Below are 11,313 nucleotides of genomic sequence, written 5' to 3'. Positions count from 1 at the left end.
AATTTTCTTTACACAGGGAACTCCTTTTCTCTCCCAATCTTGCTACACAGCTATACTGATTGCTTAAGAAGAACTTTGTGGATGACAAAGGTCATTATAAAATACTGGGAGGAAGAATATGAGAATGATATATTTGTATGGGATATACATTTTCTACCTTTATCTTTGCATAGATAGAAGAAAAAAACCTAAAACACTTTAAATATAAATATTGCCATTAGGGACAGGAAATGATAAATGTGAAAAATGGTACCCAAAGTTGTCAGAAAAATCTGACTTAGCCTCATTAGTCATTTAAGAAATAAAACATAAATAAGCCATAACATAAAGATTCTCCTCTCTGAGGGACTGCTGAGCATGCACTTTGTGTATCTTCTCCATTAGCAGGAATCATTATCAATTAAAGCCTTCTTAGTGCAATTGGTGTATTCAGTTAGTATCTGTTAAATTGAGCACATGGGGTTCCAGTAGAGGGCATGATTAACAAATGCTGGAGCAGGAAAAGCCTGGTCAGTATATAGAGGTAAAAATGGATCTAGAATTCCCAACCAGTTTAGATCCCAGCTCCTTTTTCTTTTGCAGTGATCTGGATTCAAGTAATCCAATAGTTTAAACTAATAATATGATTCATGCTTTTTGCCCTACAAAAAGAACAATTAGAAACAGGAAACTGATTTTTCTGAAGAGACTAATTATTGAATAAAATACATAGAATATTTACTGAACAAGATTTTTTTTTTTTTTTTTTTGTACTGGGGATAGGACCACCCAGGGGCACTTTACCAACCAGCTATATTTCCAGCCCTTTTAACTCTTTAAATTTTGAGACAGGTCTTGCTAAGTTGCTGAGGCTGGCCTTGCATTTGCAATCCTGCCTCAGCTTCCCAAGTTGCTGGGATTATAGGCATATACCCCTATGCTCAACCTGAACACGAATTTTTAAAAATTAAATTGAATTTTTCTTTAAAATGATTGGGAATGTATCTTTCTATACCAATATGAGCTTATTTACTGAATCCAAAATCTGAAGGAAAGAAAAAAAAATAAGCACATTTTTTTTTTAATGCCAAAGTTAACAGGGGAGAAGAGTGACTGTAGTGAGAAAACACTTAGAGCTTGATAAGAGTTCTTAATATTGAGTTCTAAACATCACTAAATAAAATACCACTTTGCTCCTTAGGCAAGTGTCTTAAAATATACATGTTGCACCTAAAAATATTCCTGGATCTCAAAAACATTCAGACTACAGGGAAGCTAACTGAGAAGTTGAGGAGAAGTTTCCTATTTCATCTGGATGGCTTGGCTTCCCCTGACCTCAGAAGAATTTCTATAAAAAATTCCCATTGAGTGGGTATCAGGGCTCTCCATGTCCAAATCAGGTTAAACTTCATGATGACCAGAGGAAACATTTCCCATGAACTCTCCTCTCCTACCTTCTTACAGACCCAGCATCTCATCTTGATGTCCCTGAGAATGTGTTTCTGTGTTCTTTGAATTTGAGTTTTTAGCTTTAACTTGTATTTGGTTTTCGATCTTGATTCTATCTTATTGTGATTAGGCGACTGCAAACATTAGTTCCCATTGAGTAATGTTTAACCTACTGAAGGCAAAAGTGATACTTGTTTGTTTTTTTTTTTCCAGTACCAGGGATTGAACTCAGGGGGTGCTTAATCATGGAGCCACATCCCAGCCCTTTTTGTATTTTATTTACAGACAGGGTCTTGCCAAGTTTCTAAGGATCTCACTAAATTGCTGAGGCTGGCTTGGAACTGGTTATCTTCCTACCTGGCCTCCCTCCAAGCTGCTGGGATTATAGGCATATACCACTGCACCTGGCGCAAGGTGATACTTTTAATGGTGACTCTCGATTATGTTGTTGATATTAGTGATGATGATAAACAGTACTATGTGAACAGGAAAAAGAACAGGAGAGAATATAGAAAAAAACTAGAATAGGCTACAGCCTAGATGTTTTAACTAGGCCTCAGTGAAAACAGAATGACTTATCTGTCCATTATGTGTCTCCAGGTATCTAGGTCTGGGGATTTATTTTCATCCTTGGGAGCAGACACCCTTTCATATCCCACTTTATGAGAGTACAACTGCAGAGGCAGCAGCTCTGAGCATCCCTTTGAAGTAGGTACTAAGGAGGCATTTGAAGCACTACTAAAAGCTTGCTGTACCATCATTAAAAGCTGATATTAAAATTCAGGAACCTGAAGCATGTTTACACCAGGCTAAGCCATTTATTTCACACATTAAAAGAACATCAAGCTATCCAGAATAATTTAGTTAAAAAGCTCTGCTCTCCTTTTTCTCCACCAACTAACAGTGTGCTTGGCCAACATTTTTCTATTCATCTTATCATTTTCAGTGTTTACTTGCTGAGGGCCATTACCAAGTAGGAATGACGCATCGAAATTTCCTTGCCAAGCGTACCCCATGCTGCTTAGAGGACATTTGATGGGACATTGCATGCATGCTTTAATGAGGTGACCTTGCTCAAGGACCAAGGCGGATCCGGGTTTAGAGCTGATCAGGTTTGAGGAAGTAACCGGCTCCTTGAGTTTAAGGCGTTGCCAGTTTAAGATAATGGGTTTTAAGGAAGTTGGAGGTTGAAGATTATTGCTGGGATTAGGGTGTTCCTGCTGCTTGTTCCCATTGAGTTCTCGTGAGATTAAAATGGGATTTGGAGAGAGCCTCGTGGAGCAGGTGGTTGGTGCGGGAGACGGCAGAACGCGTTTGCCCCTGGACCTGTGTGGAGGCTGTGTGAGAGCTGGAATAAAGAATTGCTGTTTGAACCTACAAAGCTGTGAGTGCCTCGTGATTCTGGTGCCAAGCCGAGACATTGGCCTTGGCAGGGGCAAACGCGTTCTGCCGTCTCCCGCACCAACCACCTACTCCACGAGGCTCTCTCCAAATCCCATTTTAATCTCACGAGAACTCAATGGGAACAAGCAGCAGGAACACCCTAATCCCAGCAATAATCTTCAACTTCCAACTTCCTTAAAACCCATTATCTTAAACTGGCAACGCCTTAAACTCAAGGAGCCGGTTACTTCCTCAAACCTGATCAGCTCTAAACCCGGATCTGCCTTGGTCCTTGAGCAAGGTCACCTCATTAAAGCATGCATGCAATGTCCCATCAAATGTCCTCTAAGCAGCATGGGGTACGCTTGGCAAGGAAATTTCGATGCATCATTCCTACTTGGTAATGGCCCTCAGCATCTCCCCCCTTCTGATTAATTAAACAACAAGCAATGTGGCTTAGGACCGTGCCTGGTAGGTTGTCCAATTCAACATATGGTTCTTACCCGTCATCGGATGAACTGACCTCTAGGCGTCAGTCCCCTGTCTTAGGTTGAATCCACTGCAATCAGATCAACCCGTCGCTGACTAACTGGTCCAGCATTCAGCCATGCTTGTGGATAGGCCTAAGCACCAGTGGGGGGGTGAGGTTCTTGCCTCACCTCTGTTGGCCCCCAAATTTAACCTTGGTGCCAGTGGGGGGGTGGGGTTCTTGCCTCACCTCTGTTGGCCCCCAAATTTTAGACCATCACTAGTAGAAGGGAGGAAGATACAGAAATGCCACGACACCAAGCCAATTGACGGCTCCTTTGGAAAAATTGCATCACTGGTGACACCATCAGCAAAGATGCCAGCATTACCACAATTAACATGGGGTGCGCTGGCAAGGAAATTGCATCACTGGTGACACCATCAGCAAAAATATGCCAGCATTACCACAATTCGCTGCACCAGACGATAGTTCACAATGCATGCAACTGATATATAGTCCAGTCAGGTTCTGCAGGCAGTTCAAATCGGAGGAGTCTATCAATATGTCCATTTCCTCCCAAAGTAAATCAAGTCCTTGATTGAGCATTACTTGTTGAGTTATATTCATTGATGCATCAGTTTATACAGTTTACTGTGGTAGCTATCATAGAAGCTGTAGTTTGGTTTTCTTTGTCTTCACCGGCACTGGGATGGAGATGGGAATTCTGGCAATGATGTTAAAGAGACATTATCCTGAACAGAATTATTAAATATGATGAAAAGGAAAAGTGAAAGTAAACAAACAGATCTGTTAATCACCTTTAAAAACAATAGTAAGCAAACAGATCTGTTAATCACCTTTGAAAGCAATCATTAACAGCTGTTTAACTAATTTAAATTAAACCACTTAAATCACGTGAATAAAAAAAAAAATTCGGATCCATTTTTTCATGAGCGCTCCTCATATAAAAATATGGACATACACACATACTGACATGCAACACAAAACAGTGCAGACATAACATACAACACATAAGACAATAATAACGGCCTTGTAGCTTTACCTAGGTAAAATCTCCATTGCAATGTTTAAAAACTCCACAGTCAAAAATAAAAATAAAACAGTCAAAAACAAAACTGATCAGAAAAACATTAACCTAGGTTTGTATGAGCTCAAAAAATAAAATAGAACTTTATGATGTGGGAAAAAGCAATAATAAAATAGATATTGAAAAAAGGCACCGTGGTTAATCACTGTCGCAGATGTAAGAATAGCCAAGCTGGAGCTCTGGATATCAGCTGTTATGGATTTCAGTCAAATCATCTTCTTTTTCTGTAGAAATTGTTTTGGTTAACCTCTCTGGAATCCAAATTGGCTGCTGTTCTCCCTGTGGGAACACACAAACGGAACCCCGACTCCAGACAATAACTGGGTCGGGACCTTTCCATTGTCCTGTTAGAATATCTTTCCAAAGTACCTTAGGCTTATGTACATTTTTCGGATACATATGTCTTTCTGCAGCACTAAGTCCTGATGAATCCAAATTTAGAAAGTTTAGAGTAAAAAGAGTTATTTTAAGTTTATCTTTGGGGGATATATACCCCTTTCCAATTCCCTCTTTTTGCTTTAATAGGTACGTTTTAATAGTTTGATGAGCTCTTTCAACTATGCCTTGTCCCTGTGGATTGTATGGGATTCCTGTTATATGAGTAATACCAAATGATGAGCAAAATTGTTTAAAAGATTTAGACGTATAACCAGGACCGTTATCAGTTTTTAACTGTTTAGGAACACCCACAGTGGCAAAATTTTGTAAGCAATGAGCTATAACATCTTTAGTTTTTTCTCCGGCATGAAGGGAGCCCATCAAAAATCCGGAAGAAGTATCAATTGTAACATGTAAATATTTTAATTTTCCAAATTCTGGCAAGTGTGTGACGTCCATCTGCCAAATATGGTTAGGTATCAGTCCTCTAGGATTGACTCCAAGATTAACTTGTGGTAAAAAGGTCACACAATTTTGACATTGTTTTATTATATGCCTGGCTTGTTCCTTAGTTATTTTAAAACGCTTCTGTAAAGTATTAGCGTTAACATGAAACCTTTTATGAAAATTTGTAGCTTCTTCTACAGTAGAAAAAATATGTATATCATGTGTAGTTTTATCTGCTAAATCATTGCCCAAACTAAGGGCTCCAGGCAATCCTGTATGTGCCCTGATATGTCCTATAAAGAATGGATCTTTTCTATCCCAGATTAGACTTTGTATAGTGGAAAACAAAGAGAAAACAGTAGAGGAAGGGGAAATCCTACCAGCATCTTCAAGGGATATTATAGCATTAACTACATACTGGCTATCAGAGAATAAATTAAATACAGAATCTTTGAACATCATAAAAGCTTGTAGAACTGCATTAAGCTCTACCTTTTGAGCTGACTGTTTGGGAACTAAAAATGTAAAAGTTTGATCAGGGGTAACTACTGCAGCTGTACCATTATTAGACCCATCAGTGAATATATTTGGAGCATTCACGATAGGTGTTTTTCTTGTCATTTTAGGAAAAACTACAGGATGCTTAGACCAAAAAGACAACAAAGGATTAGATGGTAAATGATTATCAAATGAAACATTCGATTTACACATGATTATTGCCCAAGTATTTAATTCATTAGCTAACTCATCAATTTGCTCCATAGTATATGGAGTAATAATTTTATTGGGAGAAATTCCAAACACTGTCTTTGCTGCTCTTATACCTTTGAGTATTAATTGTCCTACAGCCTCAGGATACCTAGTAAGAATAGTGTTAGGAGAATAAGATAAATGTATCCACAATAATGGACCTTCCTGCCAAAATACTCCTGTAGGAATATTTCTTGTTGGTAGTACAATAAATAATAAAGGCAAACTTATATCAATTCTATCTAAATGCATATTTTCCATATATGTCTCAATAATTTTTAATGCCTTTCTAGCTTTAGGAGTTAACATTCGGGGTGAATTTGGATCTGATGGACCTTTTAGAATATCAAATAAAGGTCCCAACTCTCCTGTTGGTATGCCTAGATAAGGCCTTATCCAATTTATATCTCCCAACAACTTTTGAAAGTCATTAAGTGATTTGAGTTGATCTACTCGTATTTGAATTTTAGGTGGACGGACCATGGTTGAGGATAATAGAACTCCTAAATAATTAATTGGAAAATTTAATTGTACTTTGTCTATTCCTATCTCTAGATTATAATTTTTTAACAAGTTTGTAAGTGTGGCATAACATTCCAGCAATGTGTTTTTATCTTTATGTGCCAATAATACATCATCCATATAGTGAAATATTTTTAGTTCAGGATTTTGATTTCTAAGTGGCTGGATTGCTTTATTAACATATATTTGACACATAGTTGGACTGTTAGCCATTCCTTGAGGGAGTACTTTCCATTCATATCTCTCATCAGGACCTTCATGATTTAATGCAGGGATAGTAAATGCAAAACGTGGACTATCCTCGGAATGAATTGGAATCGAAAAAAAGCAATCTTTAATGTCTATAGCTAAAACATGCCACGTTTTTGGTAAAGCAGACAATTGAGGAATCCCTGATTGAGCAGGTCCCATAATGACCATTTCATTATTAATTGCTCTTAAATCTTGTAATAATCTCCATTTACCCGATTTCTTTTTGATAACAAAAATGGGAGTATTATGGGGAGATACGGAAGGTTGTAAATGTCCTTCCGCTAATTGTTGTTTGACCAGATCATGGGCTACTTGTATCTTTTCTTTAGTCAGGGGCCACTGAGGAACCCACACTGGTCTTTCTGATTTCCAAGTAATTTTGATTGTCTCAGTGGCCCTTTCTGAAAATCCAACCCATGTCTGTCTGTTCCTTGATCTATTTGAATTGGCGCTGCTATACCTTGTTCTTGTTTTCCTAATCTTTTTTCTTTCCTGATACCTTGTCTAGCCCTAGTAGTGGGCACATTAGGATTGATGTTATTTGTTAACATCAAACCTAGTTGATCTAGGACATCTCGTCCCCATAAATTAATAGGAAGGTGATCCAAAACATATGGCTGTATAGTTCCTTCACATCCTTCAGGATCCTTCCAATCTAATACCATAGCACTTCTATGGGGATTAGTCGCCACTCCTAGGCCTCGAAGCGTTTGAGTGGCTTGTTGTAATGGCCAATGTTTTGGCCATTCTTGAAGAGATATGATGCTAAGGTCAGCACCTGTGTCCAGCAGTCCATTAAAGTCACGACCCTGAATATTTAGTTTTAACATTGGGCGAGAATCTAAATTTAAAGACAACATAGCCCAATCTACACCTGTGGAGCCTAATCCCTTGGAACCTCTTTCTACATTAAGACTAGAGAACTTATTATGTAGGCTGGGTAGTATTAACAACTGTGCTATTCTATCTCCAGGTGAAATTACTGATATACCTCCTGGAGAACTAGCTATAATTTTTATTTCACCTACATAATCGGGATCAATTACCCCAGGACTTATCATAAGTCCTTTTAATGTAGATGAACTACGTCCCAACAATAAGCCTACTGTTCCTTGGGGAAGAGGTCCTTTTACTCCTGTGGGAATGATTTGAACTCCCATCTCTGGAGTTAATACTGCTCTGGCAGAGGCGCAGATGTCCAACCCTGCGCTCCCTCGGGTTTGTCTGATGAGGGATTTAATGGACAATGTGTCCTGGGCACCACCCTGATGGGGTTTCTGGGTTCCTCCACTGCCCCGTATATTTGTGGTTGTGGGCCCCGGAGCATTGGGCCCCCCGGTCCGTTTTTTGGCAATGAAGCCTGGTGCCTTTCTCCACGATATCGTGGGTAAATACCTGATCCTTGTCCGTTTTTTGATAAGGGAGTACCTTCTATGGTGGTTTGAGAACGGCATTCATTAGCCCAATGTCTCCCTCTACGGCATCGTGGGCAAATACCCGGTATTCTATTCCTTTGATTTCTAGTTTTGTTAAACCCTCCTCTTATGGGGCAACTCCTTTTAAAATGTCCTGTTTGTTCACAATTATAGCATGTTTCTAGCCTGGCATCTAAAGCCTGTTGTACTGCAGCTGCCAAGACTTGCCCTTGTTCATTAACATCTCTACATAATTTAATATATGTGTTTAAATCTTCATGTCTCCATGGTCTAATAACCTCTCTGCAGCAACGATTTGCTTGGTCATAAGCCAGTTGTTTTATTAATGGCATTGCTTGTTCTGTGTCACCAAAAATTTTGGCAGCCGTTTGAATAAGCCTATCTACAAAGTCAGCGTAAGGTTCATTAGGTCTCTGTATTACCTTAGATAGCTGACCTTGTAAATCTCCATGTCCTTGTAAAGTCTTCCATGCCCTAACTGCGTCTGCAGCAATCTGTACATATACAGCAGGATCATATTCCATTTGTTGCCGCTGACCCTCATAAGGTCCCTTTCCTAATAACATTTCAAGACTTCTTTGAGGGTAACCGGCTGCTGCATTTCGCCTAGCTGTCTCCATGCAAAATTCCTCATTGGCAACCTTCCATAACAAATATTGTCCTCCATTTAGCACAGATTTACACATGCTAGCCCAATCTGCTGGCGTCATGTCCAAGTTAGTAATGGATTCCACCATGCTTACCGTGAAGGGGGCTTGAGGACCATAGGTTGTTACAGCCTCCTTTAACTGCTTCACTGTGTTAAATTCTAAAATACGGTGAATTCGCCGCCCTCCTGCCTGTTCAAATACAGGGCATGCTAATCTTTGAGGTCCTGTCTCAGGATCCCATCTATCAACTACGGGGTTTGAGGGCCACTCAGCTGTCTCCATCGGTGGGGCTGTTGGTTGAATTACACCCTCTGGTAAAACGGAGTTAGTGACAGCCTCTTGTTGTGGCCTTTTTTCTAATAACCCCTTTTCCTTTAAATTTTCTCCCTTTCTCTGACTAGCTCGAGAGACCTTCTCTTTTGCTTGACCTAAAATGTCTTCCTCCATGGTCTGAATCTCTAACAATTTACTTAACACTTTTTCGGCTTCTTTTTTAATAATTTCTAATCTTCTATAAAGATAACGCAACCCAATAAGATAACACAAAACAAAACCACAACTGAATGAAACAAAAACTGAACAAAAATTCACTGTATCAATTTTCTCTTTCTCGGGGCTAACAAACTTCAAACCTTGAGCCAACCATTTTTCCCAGTTTGCCTGAGAAATTTCTAGGGATAGGCAGCTTGAAACAAAAACGAAATAAGTCAAAACAAGAACACATTGTTTTTTGAAATGGTCACCCATTCTCTCGCCTTCCCTCAGGGGCGAGCGATTTTACTCACCTCCAAATTTCAGACGTTCCGCGTACGGGCCACCAAAATGCCAAGGCCAATGTCTCGGCTTGGCACCAGAATCATGAGGCACTCACAGCTTTGTAGGTTCAAACAGCAATTCTTTATTCCAGCTCTCACACAGCCTCCACACAGGTCCAGGGGCAAACGCGTTCTGCCGTCTCCCGCACCAACCACCTACTCCACGAGGCTCTCTCCAAATCCCATTTTAATCTCACGAGAACTCAATGGGAACAAGCAGCAGGAACACCCTAATCCCAGCAATAATCTTCAACTTCCAACTTCCTTAAAACCCATTATCTTAAACTGGCAACGCCTTAAACTCAAGGAGCCGGTTACTTCCTCAAACCTGATCAGCTCTAAACCCGGATCTGCCTTGGTCCTTGAGCAAGGTCACCTCATTAAAGCATGCATGCAATGTCCCATCAAATGTCCTCTAAGCAGCATGGGGTACGCTTGGCAAGGAAATTTCGATGCGTCATTCCTACTTGGTAATGGCCCTCAGCATTTACTTGGTATACATTTTTTAAAAAGACAAACTCAAACCCCACAATACTGATATTAGAAATAGACTATTTAAGGAAATCAAAATCATAAAACAGAAAAGAAAAAGTGTTCAGTACTCTTCAAAATGAAATGGAATAGAAGATAAACTGATTTCTAATTCTAAATCTATCCCCAAGTTACTTTCTCTAGCATACATTTCCATATTTTAATTTATATTTTTCATCATAATTTTATTGCTGTATCATAGTTGTAAATAATGGTGGGATTTGTTGTTACATATACTTTTCCATATTTTAAACTGGATTCTTGCAAGTGGCCTCTTCTGGTGGCTGTGGAATTGCTTCATTTAGTTTTCCTTCCTGAAAGGCTGCTGTGGGGAGGTATGTTGTTGATTGACCAATAATCTCCAGCTGTGACCCTCCTCATCACCATGGAGGCCCTGCATCCCCATTTGCTCCCAGTGAATGGCTAAGCACAGCAAGGACACCAGATAGCCTGTGTCTGCACAGAGTGACACTTCTTCTAATAAGCAAAAAATTGTCTGAAGTCTCTCTTGTGTCCGAGATTTCCTTAGAACAGTTCTTTGCTCTGAGGTTCTTTTTCCTTTCCTTCCTTTCCCCTTACTTTTTACTGCTGTCATCTTTACATCCCAGCCTGAAGGCCCATCCTGCCTCCTTCTCTCTGCTGCTTTATCCTTTATAGGAAATAATACCAACAGATCCCTGGCACACCCAATCCAGCATGGTGTCTACTTCTTAGAGTACCCAAACTGAAACAAATGACTCAGAGGGTGGTCTGAGAAAGTAGGTGGCAAGACAGGGATCCGGGATAGGATCACACACTGTTCAGTTGGCAAATAAAAACATCATTTTGGGAAATATGAGGCATGGGGAGTCTCTGCATGAGAAGTCAGCCAGATGTCAACCACTGTTGATGATTTCAGGAGTGGTGACATAGAAGTCCCCATAGAGGGGAATGCCTTGTGGGTGTGATGACTAAAGAAATCATTTGAAAGACATAAAATGAATAATACCTGTGAGTCAGCACAGCTGACTCTTTATCATTAAGCTGAATTGATAGCTCACAGAGGTCTAATAATCAATTGAGAGCAGTTGAAAACAGTTAAAGTTAAGTGTGGGTACCCTCAGAGTTTACAGAGAAGCCCTTTCTTCTTGCAGTGTAAGAACAG

The sequence above is a fragment of the Ictidomys tridecemlineatus genome, chromosome 2 (assembly GCF_052094955.1).
Source record: "Ictidomys tridecemlineatus isolate mIctTri1 chromosome 2, mIctTri1.hap1, whole genome shotgun sequence".
NCBI classification, from domain to species: Eukaryota; Metazoa; Chordata; class Mammalia; order Rodentia; family Sciuridae; genus Ictidomys; species Ictidomys tridecemlineatus.
This window is presented reverse-complemented; position numbering follows the sequence as displayed.